Genomic DNA, 19,282 nt, shown 5'->3' with positions numbered 1-19,282 from the left:
CGCTGATGTAGCAAAGTTTATAAACGCTCTTGCGTTTGTTGCTGGGGTTGCGGCTGCAAATGCAAGCATCAGCCCTTATCCTGCGTCTGAATGTGCAAGGACTTAGACACCCACTTTCAGCATCCCTACATATAATAATACCACCGGGGTTTCTTTAGACACCACCATTGGTCACACCAGCCCTACGGCAAGTGCAATTTCTCTGTCTCGCTCTGGCCTCCTATGACTGCACGTCTGGGAACGCATATGCTTTTGCCCCGGAAACATTCCCATTATACGCCCATGAGACGGACAATTATTGCATGCACTTCTAACCACCCCATTTCTGATAACGTCTGACCCAATCGCAACAGCACATTCGTGCGTACACTCTTTATAATGCATGCGCCGTAGGGGTTTTCAGAATTTTATGCGAGGTGGCAAATACCTAATTGAACTTTGGCATTGTGTGCGGATTGCGTGCGACTCAATCATGCCCGAAGTATTAACCATTTGTCTAGTCTGAGGTGGACAATGTCTAGCTAGTGGATACAGACACTACTCTCCAACTCCATCCCTGTGGTCTGTGTGTACAGAATTACACAACAAAGATCAATACTACTTCACTGATGTGTAATCTCAGTTCCAGCAAGTAGCTCCAATCCTTTCCCTAGTCAGCTTGTCATATTATGATATTACAAGGTCACATACAAGTCATTCCCAAAATTTCTTACATTACCCCAGCCCAAATTTGAGACTTGCAAAAAATGATGGTCACAATACAAAAATGTAGCCTGCCCACTTATGCAATCCATGATGTTGTGTATGCCCATTTCTGCTATTAACACTGATGCATATGTATTTAATAGAAAATATACAAGATTCTTTCATACATCATCATGTGCATACCTCTTTTTATGGCTCTAAGAAAGGGCTGTAATAAAAAGTAATCAGCTGTGCAGTCACTGTGTGCCGATTTCAGAGATGAATCGCTGTATTCCACCCACACACTTGTTTACCAGTTACCTGTCACTTCACCCATGGAGATACATTTTTTCTGTCAAGATGCAGAATACAACAGGTATAAGCGGCACTAAACTTCCAGTACATTAAGAAAATGCTCCTTCACTTCACAGCAAAACACAAAAAGGGCTAATCCATACCTCCCAACTATTTCAGGGGGACTTTCCCATAATCCTGGCAGCTAAAATGCCTGGAAATGTTGGGGTTATTTTCTGCTCTGTAGGTGCCAAATGCATATGCCACTTGTGCAAGTGTCAGTGCCAGGGTGTTTTCAGGGAAAGGAGGCGGAGTACGTTCCCATCGTTATGTATTCTCTTCCCCTCCTCACACAACTATGAGATGGACGATCTTATGTTCAAACTGGAAAAACTGGGATGCTAGGAGGTAGGGCTAATTTACGGACATATTATTGTGGTGCAAAATGTGTACTAAACCATGACAAGTAGACCTTAAGTTCCAATCTGCACTGTACCAATAAAATTGTTGCTAGGTTGCTTTGGTTTAGCAGTTAAATGCAATGACCGTAATACCCCTTTCAGACATAAAACCATGGAATTAGCCTGGCTCGGAGCCTGGACAATGAACACAGGTTGAAGCCGGGGATCCAGTACCCCCTTTTGCACCTGGCTGATGGACCCGGGTTATTCCCAGATCTCATCCTTCATACCTGACCTGGTTCTTCGTCTAACAGTGGACTCTTGGAGATTATGTAATCTCCAAGCGCCACTATGCCTACCTATGACCATATGACCTCACCTCACCAGGCAATCACAGATTCATTTTGATCCCATTGGATCTTGGAATATTACCGCCAGTAACTGCCAGTTACTGACTACACTGTGGGCATGTAACTTCAGTGCCACCACCAAGCTCTTTCACTGGCACTTGGAACCGCTTACTTCCACCCAGGCTCCTACCATCAGCACCTGGAACCGCTTGCTTCTGGGTATGTGTGGGCACGCTGCTGTAACACTTCTTGGACCAGTGGAAGCTAGCTGACACTATCCCTCACCATGGACCAGTCTCTGCGGGGTGGCTGGCAAAGAGCTTTAGCTTAGAGACACTGGGCTCAATCCAGAACAGCCAAAGAACAGAATAGCATTTTGCGCTATTCTGTTGGTCACAGACAACAAGCGTCTTGAAGCAAGTAGATGTTTATTGCTCAGTCTTTAAAAAGACAAATTACTCCACAGCATGCAGGTGTTACAGAAGTTCATCCCTTCTTGATGTCAAAAAGGATACAGCCTTACAGAGCATGCAGGGTCGTCTTTTATCTGGTCCCAATATACAGGGGGTAAAACCACCATGGTGCATGTCCACAGTTAACATTGCCCCTTATGGACGGAGGAGAGTGGTCACTCTGGGCCCACCTGGGCTGCTAGTCGACACTCGTGTGCCGACACGGCTAAGAGAGTGGGATGGTTCCCTCCAAAACCTACTTCCAGGATTCTGCCACGGGACCTTGTTACCTCCTCTACCTCAAATCTGAGCTTCATGGACAAACAGGCAAGGAGTGAAATCACAGGATGCTCCAGAGTTAAAAATTTCACTATATGTTGTTGTTATTAACCTTCATTTATATGGCGCCACAAGTGTTCCGCAGTGCCTTACAAAGTACATAGACAAATAAGTGAACAAGCAACAGGTGTCTTACAGTACAATGCAGGACAAGTTTTATATACAATGCTTAATTAGTGATCATAACACTCCAATAAGCAACAGGACGTAAGCAACCAGGTATTAGGCACAGGAGTGAGTAGATGACTGTATAAAGGAGAAGCACAAGAGGGTAGAGGGCCCTGCTCGTGAGAGCTTACATTCTAAAGGGACGGGGCACACATTCAGCACCACTCGCAGTCCTGCAGTTTCCAGCGCAAAAATATTTCCAAGATCAGACCCTTTCTCACACAAGATGAGGTATACAGGGAAGAAGTAGCAAGTAGCAGCGGGTTACGATGAGAGCTGGAAGGCATGGATGAAGTAGTGGGTCTTGAGAGCCTGTTTGAATATTTGTAGCAAGGTGGAGAGTCTGATAGGAAGAGTGAGAGAGTTCCAGAGGTAGGGATCAGCACGGAAAAAATCTTGGGAGGTGGGAGGAATTAAATCAGTTGGCAGGAGAGGCGACATGCATTTGTTGAGCGAAGAAGGCGGACACGAGAGTGAAGGGAGATTAGGTCAGTGATGTAAATGGGAGAGGGAGAAGGGAGGCAGATGTAGAACGTTTTGGAGAGGAAGATTATCCGAGCAGCAGCATTGATGTCAGATTGGAGTGGAGAGAGGTGAGAAGCAGGTAGGCCAAATAGGAGGAGGTTAGAGTAGTACAATCTGGAGATGACCAGGGAGTGGATAAGGGTTTTAGTAGCATCCTGTGTGAGAAAAGGTCTGATCTTGGAAATATTTTTGAGATGGAAACGGCAGGACTGTGAGCGGTGCTGAATGTGTTGTTTGAACAAGAGGAAAGAGTGCAGGATAACTCCAAGACATCACACTTTGGGGGTAGAGGAGATAGTTGTGCAGTCAATTGATAATGAAATTGTGGGAAATTGTGCGTTCGCCCAACCAGCCGTTTGACAGGCCAACAGCAATAATTGAATCAACTTCCCTATTAAAAGAGGTAGTGGAGTCAAACCTTAACTCTTTATAACACATGAAGTCAGAGAGTTGTCTATGTACTTCATTGATATAGTCACATCTAATCATTATCACTGTGCCTCCGCCTTTATCATCGGGGCGGATGATAGATCTATTGTTTTTAAGGTGTTAATAACCTGATTTTCACTTTTGGACACATAGTATGATATTTTCTGTCTATTCATGAATGGTATAATGTCTTGTCTGCCCAATCTAAAAGGTTTCAGTGGAAAGATTAAAAGGTACTTAGTATATGAACTGGGGATTTGACAACACGGTCTCTTTGGGTTCTATGAAAATAGCCCTGCAGCTTAAGTTGTCTCTGAAATTTGTATAACTCGACTTTGTAGTTAAAGGGCCTCTGTTTGTGAGTCTGAACAAACGAGAGGCCCCCTGAGATAGCCGCCATTTCAATAGGAGTCAAAGTGTAATCTGAAATGTTATACACGGTTATTTCTTCCACCCCTTTTGTATTTGCTCTCTTGCTGGATTTATAACCACGTCCCCCGTCCCCTGTCCGGTGAGTCCTTTATAATTGGTTTCTGACTTGACGCCAGCTTCCCTATTTAGACAGCTAGCTTTGTCATTATTGCTGTGCTCATGATGGACGTGAATCTCCATCGCCAGGCTTATGGCTTTTTCTACATATGGTCACCAGGCATTTGATGATGTCCCAGTGACATCTCCAAGCGCAGTAAACTGGAGCCGGGTCTAATGACCCGGGGTACCTGTTTACACTGCAGGGTTTCACAGGCTGTTCCCGTGTTAAACCCTGCAAGTTACCTGGGGTTGGATTGCCGGGTCACTGGACACGGGAATCCAACACTGGCCCCTTTTACACCAAGGAGCTAACCCGGGTTTTAGCTCTGGTGTAAATGGGGTACTATAGACAAACACAAGCAGCTTAACAATACCCAATTCCGTAAGGTTTGTGTTGACTATCCACAAAACAAAGCGGATACCAAACAAGAGACTACTAAAATTGCTACACCTTTTCAGACATCAGATCGCTCAGCTCTGGAAATATACATCCCCACCATTTTAGTCTTTGATTAAATAGCAGATATTGCTTGTGTACAAAATTAAGCTTACCTCACGTATTATCTAACACAAGGCTGGACACTTCTCCACCATCTGGTTGCCCTGGAACGACCCCTCCCAAGGACTATAATCTGTGAAACAACAGTTAGCTCACCTTCTGGGAATGGTCGGCACAAGGACACCTCTTCTATTATAAAAAATCCTGCTAAATTACACCATAGCTCTCCAGGGTTATCATTTCTTTCATTACCATGTATTTCCCCATCCCTTCTTGCTTTCTGTACTCCTCATCTCTCTTGCTAAACATCTTCAATAAACAAAAAAATAAAATAAATGCACAACATACTTGGCCAGACACTTTGAAGTTGTGGCTCATACAAAACTTCTAGGGACGGGTCTACAATGTTGCCACTATAGGCCTATGTCATAGTTAATGCCAAGATTATCATACTCCTGCAATATTAAACTAATGGTAACAGGTCATTCGTGAACAGACAAAATCTAAATGTAGAGCGGGATCAGGCCTTACAGCACACTGTACATCCATATTTTGCAATGTACTGCAGGTACAGAAAGGGTTATAGCAGGGGAGACAGCATGTGTTTTAGAATGGCAGACACAAAGCAAGCTCTGTTTGCAATAAATATCTGTTCTGTGTCAGCCCCCTCCAGAAAGCAGGACTGTCAGATTTCGTCAGCGCTTGAATTACACACTTTAAACCATCACGCACATACACTTTTTACTTTTGGATTTATTCTCCCAATACATCATTTGCTAAGAATGTAACCTAATATGCAAATGATAACTGTGTACAATTACGTGATCCCCTTCAGAAGTCTATTAGAGTTTGGAACACAAGAAAGAATGAAAATAGGACATTCCATGTGAAGTGGACCAGGGTCCCCACCTGCCCAATCTCTATTTTTGATAACAATTTTACCTGAAGGTTGGCATACATGTCAGACTAACTTTGGAAAATGTTATTTCACATTATGCAATAGGAGGAAAACTATGGCCCTCAAAGTAGGGGTGGGTGCAACTGTCACTCCACAGTGCACAATCAGCAGGAGGCAACGATCTTAAAATGACCCAATTTATTAAATACGTGCTAATAAAAGTCGCAGAGGCACATCACGATTATCAATTGACTCTGGGCCTGATTCAGTAAGGAACGCTCAGGAGAGAACGCACGAACCAGTCTGCTGCGAGAATATGCTAATCAACACATACGCACGGAGACAGCAGCACAAGATGCAGACACCCAGCGGCATATTAAGCCACCCATCTCCCTTTACGCAAAGCCTGATCAGTACGCAAGATAGCGTAAACATCGGTAACATTGAGAACCGTCGGACCCATTAGCATATAGTGGTTGACATAAACTGCCGCAGGATTTTGCCCGCTTCCTGTGTAGAGCTTACAGTATGGCTGTGTATGCCGCCGCACTGCCTTAATTATGCATGCCCCTATAACTGCGTCCCAATGCACAGGCACGCCTGCGCTCACCTGACCACCCCCCATCACCACCCACAAACGGCACTACCTGTCAATCAATTTCGGAAGGGTCTGCGTACACACTGCGTGTAGTCTGCAAACCCTTACCCGATCGCACTGGCTAAATCACGCACTGCGATGCACGTGCAGTGCGACAACATCGGCCAAGTGCGTGCGCTATCTCCTGTGCGTTCCTTGCTGAATCAGGCCCTCTGCGTACAGCCACTGTGGGACATTCATTAAAACTGCAAAAAACAGAACACATTGAAAATTATTGCATTGCCAAGAGGGCTTTAGAAATGCCCTCTACATAGCACTTCCTTGCCCTTGTCCAATGCCAGGTTTGATAAATTTGTGGAAACTTGATAGAGATAAGGAACTAAAAAATGCCCTGCATTATAGAAGAGCACCATTTGTGTATAAAAGGTTTTTATTTTTTTAGCATGCTAAAATTGTCGCAGGGCATGCTGGTATGTGTAGTTCCAGAGCATCTAAAAAGTGCTACAATATGCCTAACCCTGGGCTAGACAACTGGCATTTATTAGTTTTTTTTGTGAGTGGACAGTACAAGCCGTATATTTCTCCTTTTTCTGCTCTATTCCATAACCCTAATTGAGTTACTTGATTAATGCATTGTCAGTCAATTAAGAAATTGCTGTAACACCCCTGCTTGTGTTTTAGAGATGTCAGCATATATACCATATAAACAAAAATCACCATAACTAGTGTATTGTCACCTATTTTCTCTGCTGTTCTTTTTAATTTGAGTCTGATGTAACTAAACAAAAGAAAAATAAAATGACAAATACATTATATACAAAAAAAACAACACCACAGGTTTCGTACAAAAAAAAAACCCTCTTAAAAACAAAATAATCAAATATATTACACATTAGTTGAAAATTCCCTATTAAGAATATGCCATGTACATAGTAGTTGGAAATCGTTTCATTCTCCTGCTTTATAAATGTAACCTAGTATGTTACCTACATCCATCCCCACTAAGCGAAAAATCATTCAGTTATGAAATGGAATGAGATACAAAAGGTATATTTTACTTTTCAGTTGTTTGTTCTCTGCATTTCAAAAGCTGGCAATCTGAACATGCAGACTCCAGAATAATCACACAGAAATGAGCAAATAATGATATCCATAAACTACAATCTCCACATTACCATCATGCCGGTGACTAGACTAAAATTTAATTATGAAAATCATAACAGGCCCAAGGTTAAAAAACATTTCTCACAGTGATCAAGCAGGAATTCAGTCTATTTTATACATATGGAGAGATGTACTGGTTTTCTATGCAACCCCCATGGAATAAGAGTTGTGCACAATACTCTGCTTCCAGGGCAACCATGCTTACCATGCCCCCAAAACCTGACAGCTTGCTGCCTGAATAATGCAGACCAAACAAACCGCAGGCAGTGTATTGCTCTGTGTACAGTACAGGTTGAGTCTCCCATATCCAAAATGCTTGGGACCAGGGTCATTTTGGATAACGGAATATTCCGTATTTTGGAATATTTGCATACTATAATGAAATTTCTTGGGTATAGGACCCAAAACGCATTTATGTGTTATATACACCTTATACACACAGCCTGCAGGTCAGTTTATACAATATTTTTAATAATTTTGAGCATCAAAAAAAGTTTGTGTACATACATGAAATTCATTTATGTTTCATATACACCTTATACACACAGCCTGAAGGTTATTGTATACTGTATTTTAATGATTTTGTGCTTTAAAAAAAGCTTGTGTACATTGAACCATCAGATAGCAAAGGTTTCACATTATCAGTCATACAAAAAATATTCAGTAATTTGGAATATTCCGTATTTCGGAATATTTGGATATGGGAGACTCAACCTGTACTGGGAATGTACAGTACCGGGAACCATTTTCTAACTTCAATAAGGAGTAAAGATAATGTACTACCTAAAATAACTGCATAAAATGAATAATGAAAATAATTTAAGTTCGTTCATTCATTCTGGATGAAGCACCTTTGAACTGGTTTTTCTCAGATACAGCAGCAGTCATCTAAGAAACCTGTTCCACGTCTTATTTACTGAATGCCATCATTTTATAGTACAGGAAATACATTTATAGCAGCAGGAATACAGTGGACATGAATGCAGCCAGCAGAAAGACAAAAGCCTATGTGTGGAGCAGGTGACTGTCACTGGGTAAGCAGTAAACAATGACAGGTATTCATCACACTGCTGGGAGATGACTCATTCAGTGTCAGGAGAATACAGAAAGGAGGAGGATGTAGGACACTGCTTGTAAACTACAACCTTACGCTGGAATCACGGCTAAAGCCATGTGCACAAATCTCTATACACAAACGGAGGCTTTTCTCTGCAGGCCTGGGAAATTCTGCGTGGCCAAACAAAGTTTTACTTTAAATGTAAACTGCATGTCTCAGGTTTAGGTTTAACTAAAACATGTGACAGAGCGAGCTCAAAGTTCTATGCAACCCAGATATCTGCTGACCAAGAAAGATCTTGAAAGACAAAAGATAAGCAAGAAGGAGATATAGTTGGCTTTCTAATTACTGTGCTCAGTGACAAAAGGGTAAGACTGCATGAAAGCAGTTATTGTACAAATGAGTACTAGCAGGTAAATTACAGGGTGGAGGAGAAACCAAAGACAAGCAGTTTATAACTGAGCAATGCTACTGGTCTGTGCAAGCACCCAGGCTTTATTACCCATGTCTAGACAAACAGCACCAAGAAGCTCCCATGTCAGTGGTGATCACAGCTGGTGCGGTATGATAAGAACTACCAGCTTGTTACTATTGCTACACGATGACTTGCTATCACACAGCATACAGACCATGTTGTAACTGATGTACCAGAAAACAAAGGCCATGCAGCCGTCTATCCGCACAGTTCAGGTGTCATAACACGGACACAGTGCATGTGTAAGCGCTCTGCAGACTGCCTAGTGCATCATAACACAAAGCATATGCATAATCTACTCTGTTTTGCACTGCTGATACATCATATGAAATTTAGCTGTGCCCAGTACAGTCCCAGGGCTTAGTCCTACTAGGTAGATGCGAGCTTATTTCATTAAACTAGCACCAATGGCACAGCCGAGAAATGCGAGATCCAATTAGAAATGGCAATTTGCGGTAGTTACGACGAGGGTATGTGACTTTTCTATAAAAAGGCGACCTGGGAGAAGTGCATGAGAAAGTGAGGAAACCATCCTGAACCCCAAGAAAGTGACAACTGAGATAGCAGGATCATATAGAAGGCTTTTAGTGGCCATAAGGAAAGTACTGATGGTTTTAAAATAAGTAAAATGGCTGATTTTTGCATTTTTATTAATGGTGGAAAACGTATAGCAAGCGTTTTTCCGCAAATTAAGGTATTTACAGCATTTAGGGGGGGTACATAAAAAGTTGAATAAAACACTTTTACCTCTCATCTGCAAGTTCAATATCCCCTCTCACATCCAGCATACTTGTCTCACATCATTTACACCTCCGCGTCCCTGTCTCACATCATTTACACCTCCGCGTCCCTGTCTCACATCATTTACACCTCCGCGTCCCTGTCTCACATCATTTACACCTCCGCGTCCCTGTCTCACATCATTTACACCTCCGCGTCCCTGTCTCACACCATTTACACCTCCACGTCCCTTTCCCACATAATTTACACCTCCACATACCTTTCCCACATCATTTACACCTCCACATACCTGTCCCACATGTTTCTTTTTGGAGAAACTCATCTGAAAAACAGACATGTCTGTAATTGTCCAAATTATGCTTTTTAAACCCCTCCAAGTGCATGATTATTCATTGGGTGTACCAGAAGTTCTGCTCGGAGAGTTCTTGAAGCTGGGGTATGAAACGCTTACAGCATCAGTCCTACATTGGCTAAAAGTAAAAAGCAATGAATCAGCACTATAAAACAAAAGCAAAGTAGGACAGAATGGGTGATAACTACTTCAAGTGATAATCCTTAATAATAGAATATTAAGCTGGGTATCAATTAATCGGCCAATGTATCTGCTGCCCGTCGGCAGTGTGTACCCGCAATGTGTCAGTGAATGTCGGTGTTCACAGACATATCGCATTGGCTGTGCTGCACAGCCAATGGACAGATATGTCTGCAGACATCTGTCCATCAGCAAGTGTGTACGAGTGGTCTGCAGATCCGTAAACACAGAGCGACACAGAGCGGCAACTGCGATAAGGGGGCCGGGACACACCCCCTGGTCACCGGGACCCGCAGATGATGGCCGTTCAGTGTGTATGAACGACCATCATCTGCAGATTACTCGAACTGAAGATATATCTGTCAGGTGTGTACCCACTTTTACTGTTTTAAATAGCTGCAGAAGGGGGAGGGGGGGAAAAGATGGAAGTACATAGCTCTGTAATCGGAACAAAACACTGCACGATTCTGCTGAAGTGCTGATGAGAACATTCACAGACAATGTTTACTAATAGGAGCAGGGTGGACATGGGTGAGAACAGTTTGCAGACTAATCCCACCAAACAAAACGTATGGCTGATATCAGCGAAACAAACCTTTGAGGCCACAAAACTTGGCACTCAGACTGTAACAACAACTATGGCACACAGACATGTTAAATGCTTCAGAAAATATAAACAATGCTTTGGTTCAAGATAAGCCAGACTTAATTTACACACATAAAAAGTAAATATATGTGGTTTCAAACCCACCTGTATAGTAACATTATTTTCTTTTCACAACTATTGCAATATACAAACAAAAACAGTATTTGGTGAAGTTCAATTTGCTGTAACAGGTATGTGTGTTACACTTTATAATGATGGCTCAGGGAGCTACAGTCACAGCAACTGGAATAGGACCCAAAGCAGAAGACATCACCCCAGTCATGAACTGTTCTGGATATTGAGCATTTTAATCTCCCCAGAATAAGTTCCACCTGTAGACATAGTCCAGTGTGTAATCCATTAGAATAAAAAAAATATATATAAAAAAAGGTTAAGGTTTCCCATCCGTGATCTATATAATCGGCTAAGCTCTGCAGCGCAGCTCCCCCCCCCCCCCCCACAATTAACAGCTGTCACTGTAGCAAGGTGACAGATCAAAGTACTGCACCGGGAGGACCAAGTAGTTGTAGGGGAGAACAGGCCTACTCCTGCAGTTCCTTTCACAAAAACTGCTAGAGCCATAAAACACTCATGTCACAAAAGCATGGTGTACAGCCATGGGCAAAAGTTTTGAGAAGGACACAAGTATTGGTTTCACAAAGACTGCTGCTTCAGTTTTTATGATGGCAATCTGCATATACTCCAGAATGTCATTAAGAGTCATAAGATGAATTGCAATTAATTGCAAAGTCTCTCTTTGCCATGACTATGAACTTTATCCCAAAAACAACATTTCCACTGCATTTCAGCCCTGCCACAAAGGACCAGCTGACATGTTAGTGATTCTCTCGTTAGCACAGGTGGAAGTGTTGATGAGGACAAGGCTGGAGATCACTCTGTCAACAGCAGACTGGAAGCTTTAAAAGGAGGGTGGAGCTTGAAATCATTGTTCTTCCTCTGTTAACCATGGTTAAGGAAACTCTGTTGACCTGCAAGGAAACACAGGCAGTCATCGTTGCTTTTTACAAAAAGGGTTTCACAGGCAAGGATATTGCTGCTAGTAAGATTGCACCTAAATCAACCATTTATCGGATCATCAAGAACTTCAAAAGGAGAGGTTCAATAGTTGTGAAGAAGGCTTCAGGGCGCCCAAAAACGTCCAGCAAGAGCTAAGACAGTCTCCTAAAGTTGATTCAGCTGCGGGTTCGGGGCACCACCAGTGTAGCGTTTGCTCAGGAATGGCAGCAGACAGGTGTGAGTGCATCTTCACGCACAGTGAGGCGAAGACTTTTGGAGGATGGCCTGGTGTCAAGAAGGGCAGCAAAGAAGCCACTTCTCTCCAAGAAAAACATGAGGGACAGACTAATATTCTGCAAAAGGTACAGGGTTTGGACTGCTGAGGACTGGGGTATAGTTATTTTCTCTGATGAATACCCTTTCAGATTGTTTGGGGCATCTGGAAAAACACTTGTCCGGAGAAGGAAATGTGAGCACTACCATAAGTCCTGTGTCATGCCAACAGTAAAGCATCCTGAGACCATTCATGTGTGGGGTTGCTTCTCAGCCAAGAAAGTGGGATCACTCACAGTTTTGCCTAAGAACACAGTCATGTATAAAGAATGGTACCAAAACATCCTCCAAGAGCAACTTCTCTCAACCATCCAAGAACAGTTTGGTGACAAACAATGCCTTTTCCAGCATGATGGAGCACCTTGCCATAAGGCAGAAGTGATAACTAAGTGGCTCGTGGAACAAAACATCGAAATTTTGAGTTCATAGCCAGGAAACTTGCCAGACCTTAATCCCATTGAGAACTTCTGGTCAATCCTCAAGATGCGGGTGGACAAACAAAAACCCACAAATTCTGACAAACTCCAAGCATTGATTAGGCAAGAATATGCGGCCAGTCAGTATGTGGCCCAGAACTTGATTGACAGCATGCCAGGGTGATTTGGAGAGGTTTTGAAAAAGAAGGGTCAACACTACAAATATTGTCTCTTTGCATAAACTTAATGTAATTGTCAATAAAAGCTTTTGACATTTATGAAATGCTTGTAATTTTACTTGAGTATACCATAGTAATAGTGTTCACTCTAGAGAACGGGCACTGATGCGCGTGTGCACCCGAAAAAGGGGGTGTGCCCAATGAAAGGGGGCATGTCTTTATGACGCGTCGCCTTATGGACATACCGGGCTGCCCCCAAGAGCTGCATTCACCGCTGCACTGCCGTTTTCCCCACTCGCAGGACACTGCGGCCCGCGGAAGGGGACATAACTCGCAGGGTGTTTCAGCAGGGTGCTGTGCCGGAGGGCAGGGTGCTTTCTGCCCTTTAGAACTAGTGCATTGAGCGGTGCTAAAGTTCTAAAAATACTGAAGCAGCAAACTTTGGGAAAACCAATACTTGTGTCATTCTCAAAACTTTTGGCCATGGCTGTACTTTACCTACCAGTAGGAAGAACAATGTCAGTGAGCTATAGGCTGATCAGAAGAATAGTGCTGACTTACATATACATTTAATGATTACATTGAACCACTGCTGCTATCTATCTAAGTAATGAAAAAAATTTTTAACACAAGATGCCCTCAAATAACTATACCTTTGTCAGACACACAGATGGCCACGTCAGCAAACATTACGTATTATCTGACCATTCAGGCAGCCGCAGTCTGGTATGTAGTAAATATTACCAAAAGCACCCAATAGCTGAGCCTTGCTGCAAATAACCTAGACAGTCTCAAGGACGAGAGGATTCTTGGAACTGTAAGATTTCCCACCATAAGATTATACTGTATATCATACTTGGAAATAATTAACCATATTTGCTGGCCTTCTGCCTTTTACAGGAGAACGGACATATAGCTGAAAGCAATCATGGCCCTGAAGATTTGGTTAAGCAAATAAAATTATTTTAATCACGTGTATTGATTCATAGCTTTCAGATTAACTTGCTGCTATCATGTTTCTTTTGCATAGTAGAAATCAGATTGTGGGCAAAATGTATAAAGTGTAACCATTATCCTACATGCCCATCACAATTCCTGGCAAACAGTGAGCATCGCTCAATAGTCAGCAACAAGAAATAGCATAAATGGTTATGGTGTCCATAACCATTTACAGGATTTCTTGAGTCTGCACGCCTTTGTGTTATTGCAGAGATTTTGGGATGCTGCTTGCATATATTGATATATATGGGAACTCATTGGGTAAATACCCACCAGGTGTGAACGTTGTGCTGTATTTTCTCGATGCACATCAATGGGACATTCATTTAATTAAATTTAATTAAAAAATCCAATATTTCCCCTTGTATTAAAAAGGTGCAATATTAACCTGTGGATTAAAGAAGTGTAACATTTGCCTTTGAATTTTCATGCTATATTTGTGTAATACACATTTTCTAAATCCTCTTAACATTACACTGGAACTAATGAGACAAATTTGCCAGTTATAGGGTTCCAATATTCCACAAACCCATTGCCCAAGACTACCAATAGTCTCTGGGTGAGTTCTGCTGACAGGAGGAGGACTGCACTCTGCAGGCTTCCCCAGTTACTAGTGGAAAGCAGCCCATGCGGTCATTCTAGCATGTGGGAACCATGCTTATTGCCTATGTGGGAAACAGCGCAGTCTGTTGATCACTGAGTCTGGTTAAGAAATTTGCACAGGCCACAAAGCCCAATTTTTAATTAATTATTTTATTTACTAGTAGATCTTCTCACTTTTATTTCAATGTGGATCCAACATACTTGAAACACCATTGAAATTAATGGGTTATTGAAATTAACTGCAAAATTTCCAGAAGAGCTCTGAATCGCATGGCTGTGACAGATATGGTAACCTATTTTGCATATATACCTGATTAATGTTCTTTTTAAAGTACAAGTGCATATATATATATATATACACACACACACACACAGACATTCCAGACGGACCGGCACTCACTCCTACAATGTCAGCAGGTCCAGTGCCATTCGAATCAGTCAATATAACCGAACTGCACAGACAAGTTGTGGCACTCGAATGAAGACTCGTTCAAATGATCACAATTTTGTATTAAACGATATACATATGCGACACCAACGTTTCGGGACACAACACGTGCCTTGACAAAGGGACGTGCGCATCCCGAAACATTGGTGTCACATATGTGTTAGTTTAATACAATATTTTGATCATTTGAACGAGTCTCTGAGTGCCGTCGTTGTCTGTGCTGGTCGGTGTTTATATATCGCTGTACAAACATGTACTGCAAGCTATTACATGTACCAACAACCTCTGAATTTTCTTATTTAAAGATAAATTATTGTTTTCAGAAAGCTCAAATAAAATAGGAGATGTGAGTGTATCAACAATGCATTACAGAAAGACTGACAATAAAGGGTCCTGCTTAGCATGCCAGTAAAAATTAGATTTACAGCTGAAATGCCATGTCTGCATGAATATAAGTGAACATCTGAACATGTACCACCGTATAAGTGAATATCTGAACATGAAGCACCGTATAAGTGAATAGCTGAACATGAAGCACCGTATAAGTGAATATCTGAACATGAAGTACCGTATAAGTGAATAGCTGAACATGAACCACTACAATGGTGCTTATCTCAAGTGTTATGTTCATCATTTTGCGTGTATGCATAAAGTTAGCCATATTCTTGGCTGGTATACAGTCATGTGTATTGTATAGGTATATGGCATAATGCTAAACAGCACTTGACTGCAGTAGAAGAAACTTTGCTTTACTAGATCACATGCATACCAAAGATAAATGATCATCCTGTAAAATCTCATAGTACAGGACGAACCCCCTGAGACATCATTTTACAGGTATTAATGAGACAGTGGAGAGACAGGCATATTGGAAACTGTGTCATCAAACTGTATGAAGTCTGCAGGCATTCAGGTGAAGGACTGTATAATCACATGAGAGTTGGGTCACAGGAGCAACATACTATACACAAAGGCTCATTTAAATAACATCCAAGGCATTTTAACAATAAGTATAATAGAGAAGGAAATTAATAGTTTCATCAAGTTGTCCCAGAATGATGTGTGTGTTAATAGCTGTACATTGTAGTTAGGCTATCCCTAAGGTTGTACTTTAGATTTTACAAAACTGAATGATAGACACTTGAAAGTCCTCAGGGATTACGTGTGCCTGTTCAGTACCTACATTTCAGAATACAGTGTAGGAGAGATGTACCAGTGAGATGAGAGAATAACATCTCTATTAGTAAAATAGACAAGAATGACTGCATAGAAATCTGCAAATTGTATGTATTAGTCATTAGACAGCAGAAGTACAACACATATAAAAGCTTGTAAACCAGGTCATACAATCAGATATTAGTTAGTCTGCCTACATTGTACTGCTGAATGCTGATCTCTGGTTGATTGCCAAGCGTTGCTGCTTATATTTGCTATATGAACCATGGCTTAAATAATCCTCTTTGTGTATGAAAAGTTCATCCCATGAGATCTACAGAAAGTTTGCCAGAAATTTAGAGACAGCAGTAAATTAATAGGCAAGATGGCTTTCTACCTGTGATTAGCCTTAAATAATGCACATAATCTTAAAGACTACTGTTGCAATCTCTTGAAAGTTAGACAGCAAATCACCATACAGGATTCCAGAGTTATGAAAGATATTGCTCAATTGCTCAATATTGCTCTGCAAGATGTGTCTATATCTGTTTCTCCTTCCATGCCCTCCTCTTCCATTAAGGCAACTTTTCATTGAGGTTGGTCATTTCAGCAGCAAAGATTGTAAACTCCATAGAGCAGAGCCCAATCTTCCCTTTGTCTCACATCTGTACCTCCTTCATCTATACTTATCTGTTTAAGTGCAGCTGTATTTAGAATGATTTGTAACTGACTGTCCAACGCTGCACCTTATAATTAAATGATATACATTGCTGTAGCTACACGAAGATATGGGGAATACCCAACTGTTGTGAAAAATGCAGGACAGAATTTTTCAATGACAGGCTGAAAATTCCTGACAGATTAGGTATTTATTTCATTGTTCCTCTCTGCTGAGTGTGACACAGTAAGGAGATGTGCCAGAAAGTGCGTGGTTCACACTGCTGGAATTCGGATTTTGCATCTCACCTCCTAGTCACATGACTGATTACTGAATTAACATAGTTGGGAATTAAAGGGACCTATTCCTTCTTTTTAGCTTAAATACATAATGACAGAAAACAAGTCGAGTAAACGTCAATAATATTTAAAATACTGCATGTCAAGAAATGCTTTTGGAGCTCATTCATCTAGTTAAAAGAGTAAACATAACTGACCCAAAAGAAAATATTACCACATCTTTTCAATGGAATAAAATATAGATTTTGTGACTCTTTTACATTCTTTATTAATACAATTTCTCTAATACATATATCTGGTACTAATGAACCAGCCATTCATTTTATTGAGAGTGACATAACATCAGTTCCCATTTATGTTGGTTAATAGTCAAACATATTTTTAACTGCTCCCTTATAAACAACAGTTTGATAGTACTTTGCACTGGCTCTAATGTGCTTAATGAGGAATAAAAAATAAAAAAATCAGGACTTTTATTAGACTTTAAGGATTGCAAACATTATAGATTGATTGCTTTTATCATTTGTATAATGCTGCAAAAGACTAAACACTGCAGCAATCATTACAAACTTCCTAATTTAGAACGCTGAGCTAATGCTGTTCTTCAGAAAGCAATTGCAGAAGTCTTTGCTAGCTGTACATTCTAAAGTCTGCAACATATGCACTATGCATGTTACCTTTCATATACTCTCACAGTGTAAGTAACATAACTAAAGCAGAAGCAATTCATCCTGTAACTGCCCAGGGAGGGTGCAGCTGATCCAGACCCCCAGCACTGAAGGAGTCAATGGCTCAGTACTATTTTGCCAAGTTTTAATACTATGTGCATTCACGGCACTTTATAAACAAAACACACAACTGGATGAAGTTTGACAATTCAATAAGTAGCTATTGTATACTGTCTTCTTAAATAAATAGCGGGTAAAGCTACAGTAAGAAAAAGATATACAAAACATAGCTGATCCCTGTTTGAACATGATTTTATTTGCACCACTATAAATGGACTTATTAATTTAACAGCTTACTATTGACGCATATTAGTGTGACCACAAAGTCTTCAGGAGTGCGAAAGGAGCATTGTTGTAAATTGCTGCCTATAACCTTACGGTAATGTGCACAAATAAGTGCATAGAGGACAATCGCTTAATACAGAAAAGATACATAAAAAAAAATGTCAAAATGTAAATACTATGTGATTCCTAGCAGTACACTACGTTACTTAAGGGATGATTTACACAAAAAGAAGACAATGTTGTCATTAATCCAAGATCCATCACATAGAAAACAAAAATAGTAATGAATTTTCTCTGATAATCCCATAAAAAAACGTGCAATTACAATATGACTTCTATATTCTATAAAGAACGGAGTAACATCATGATCTCCAGTATCTAGCACGGTCCATATATAATATATACAGCAAGTTATAGGTCAGCTCGTATATGTATGACAGCAGCAATGCTCGTGACACAGGCTTGTTCCCAAGCCATTTATTTGAAAACACACACACAAATCGTGCATATACAGTATATGTATTATACTATATATGTAAACATGTAGGTAGCAGCTGATCGCTCAGGGAAACACCTATGTACTCACAGCGCATATATGATAATAAGTATAGACAAGGTGTAATGACATGAGATATATGGGGACTGGTTACCGTGCAGCTCTGTAGGATGAGGTCCCCCGGTGTCAGCTGTCGCTCCCCCCCCTCCCCGTTGTCGGTTGCTGTCACTTCTAGCTCTGGGCTCTTCCTTCCTTCTCACAACCACAACAACATGGCGGAAGCGCGGGGACGCAGAGAGGGCCTGGCAAGGAGGGTGTACGTCACGAGCACGAGCACTCTCACGCACACGGGCACGCCCACTGATAGGAGCCTCGTGTACGCGCGCACACACCCCCTCCTAGCGGCGGCTTAGCATGTGTCAGCCTAAGCCAAACGGAGCGGCGGCCACAGTGGGTGTGTCATCAGTGGGCCGGGCTTCTCGTGTTGTGGCTTCTCCCTCTAATGTGTATGCCAATATTCTTTTCTGTGGGCGGGGTTAAGATGCCAGACCCAAACAAACGGTTTAAAGGGACCTTCAGTTCCCTCAGTAGCATGTGTTCTACACTTTATACATGGTATATTGATTGTTATAGAGTTTACATTTCAGCAGTGCTTGTCAAAGTCATCGTGACAGTCGTTTTAAGGAAACTTGTTCCACGGTCCTCAAATTACACTAAAGATGGGTACACACTACACACTATACCAGTGGTGGGAACTTTTTTTCTGCCGAGGGACATTTTGATATATGTAACATCATTTGCGGGCCTGGAGTAGGCCAGGTCCCCTTGGTGTGATGTCACGTGGGATTGGGGCCACAATCGCTGGTGATAACATCCTGAGGAT

The 19,282-nt window shown here is 41.5% G+C and overlaps 1 protein-coding gene across 2 annotated transcripts in view; it reads right to left on the bottom strand.

Annotated features, from left to right (window-relative positions):
- MTMR3 (myotubularin related protein 3) overlaps positions 1 to 18,774 on the bottom strand; it is a 75,605-nt gene extending 56,831 nt beyond the window's left edge. Inside the window, exon 1 of one of the 2 annotated variants that reach the window (XM_088443539.1) lies at positions 18,554 to 18,774. The gene's annotated coding sequence lies outside the window, so the exon portion shown is untranslated. The remainder of the gene's footprint in view (positions 1 to 18,553) is intronic. The other variant, XM_088443540.1, reaches the window with a different exon arrangement.
- Positions 18,775 to 19,282: the final 508 nt, after the last annotated feature.

Source organism: Taudactylus pleione, unplaced genomic scaffold (genome assembly GCF_031769625.1).
Source record: "Taudactylus pleione unplaced genomic scaffold, aTauple2 ptg000330l, whole genome shotgun sequence".
NCBI classification, from domain to species: domain Eukaryota; kingdom Metazoa; phylum Chordata; class Amphibia; order Anura; family Myobatrachidae; genus Taudactylus; species Taudactylus pleione.
Note: the sequence above shows the minus strand (reverse complement) of the source record. Positions and strands in the feature narration are given on the sequence as shown.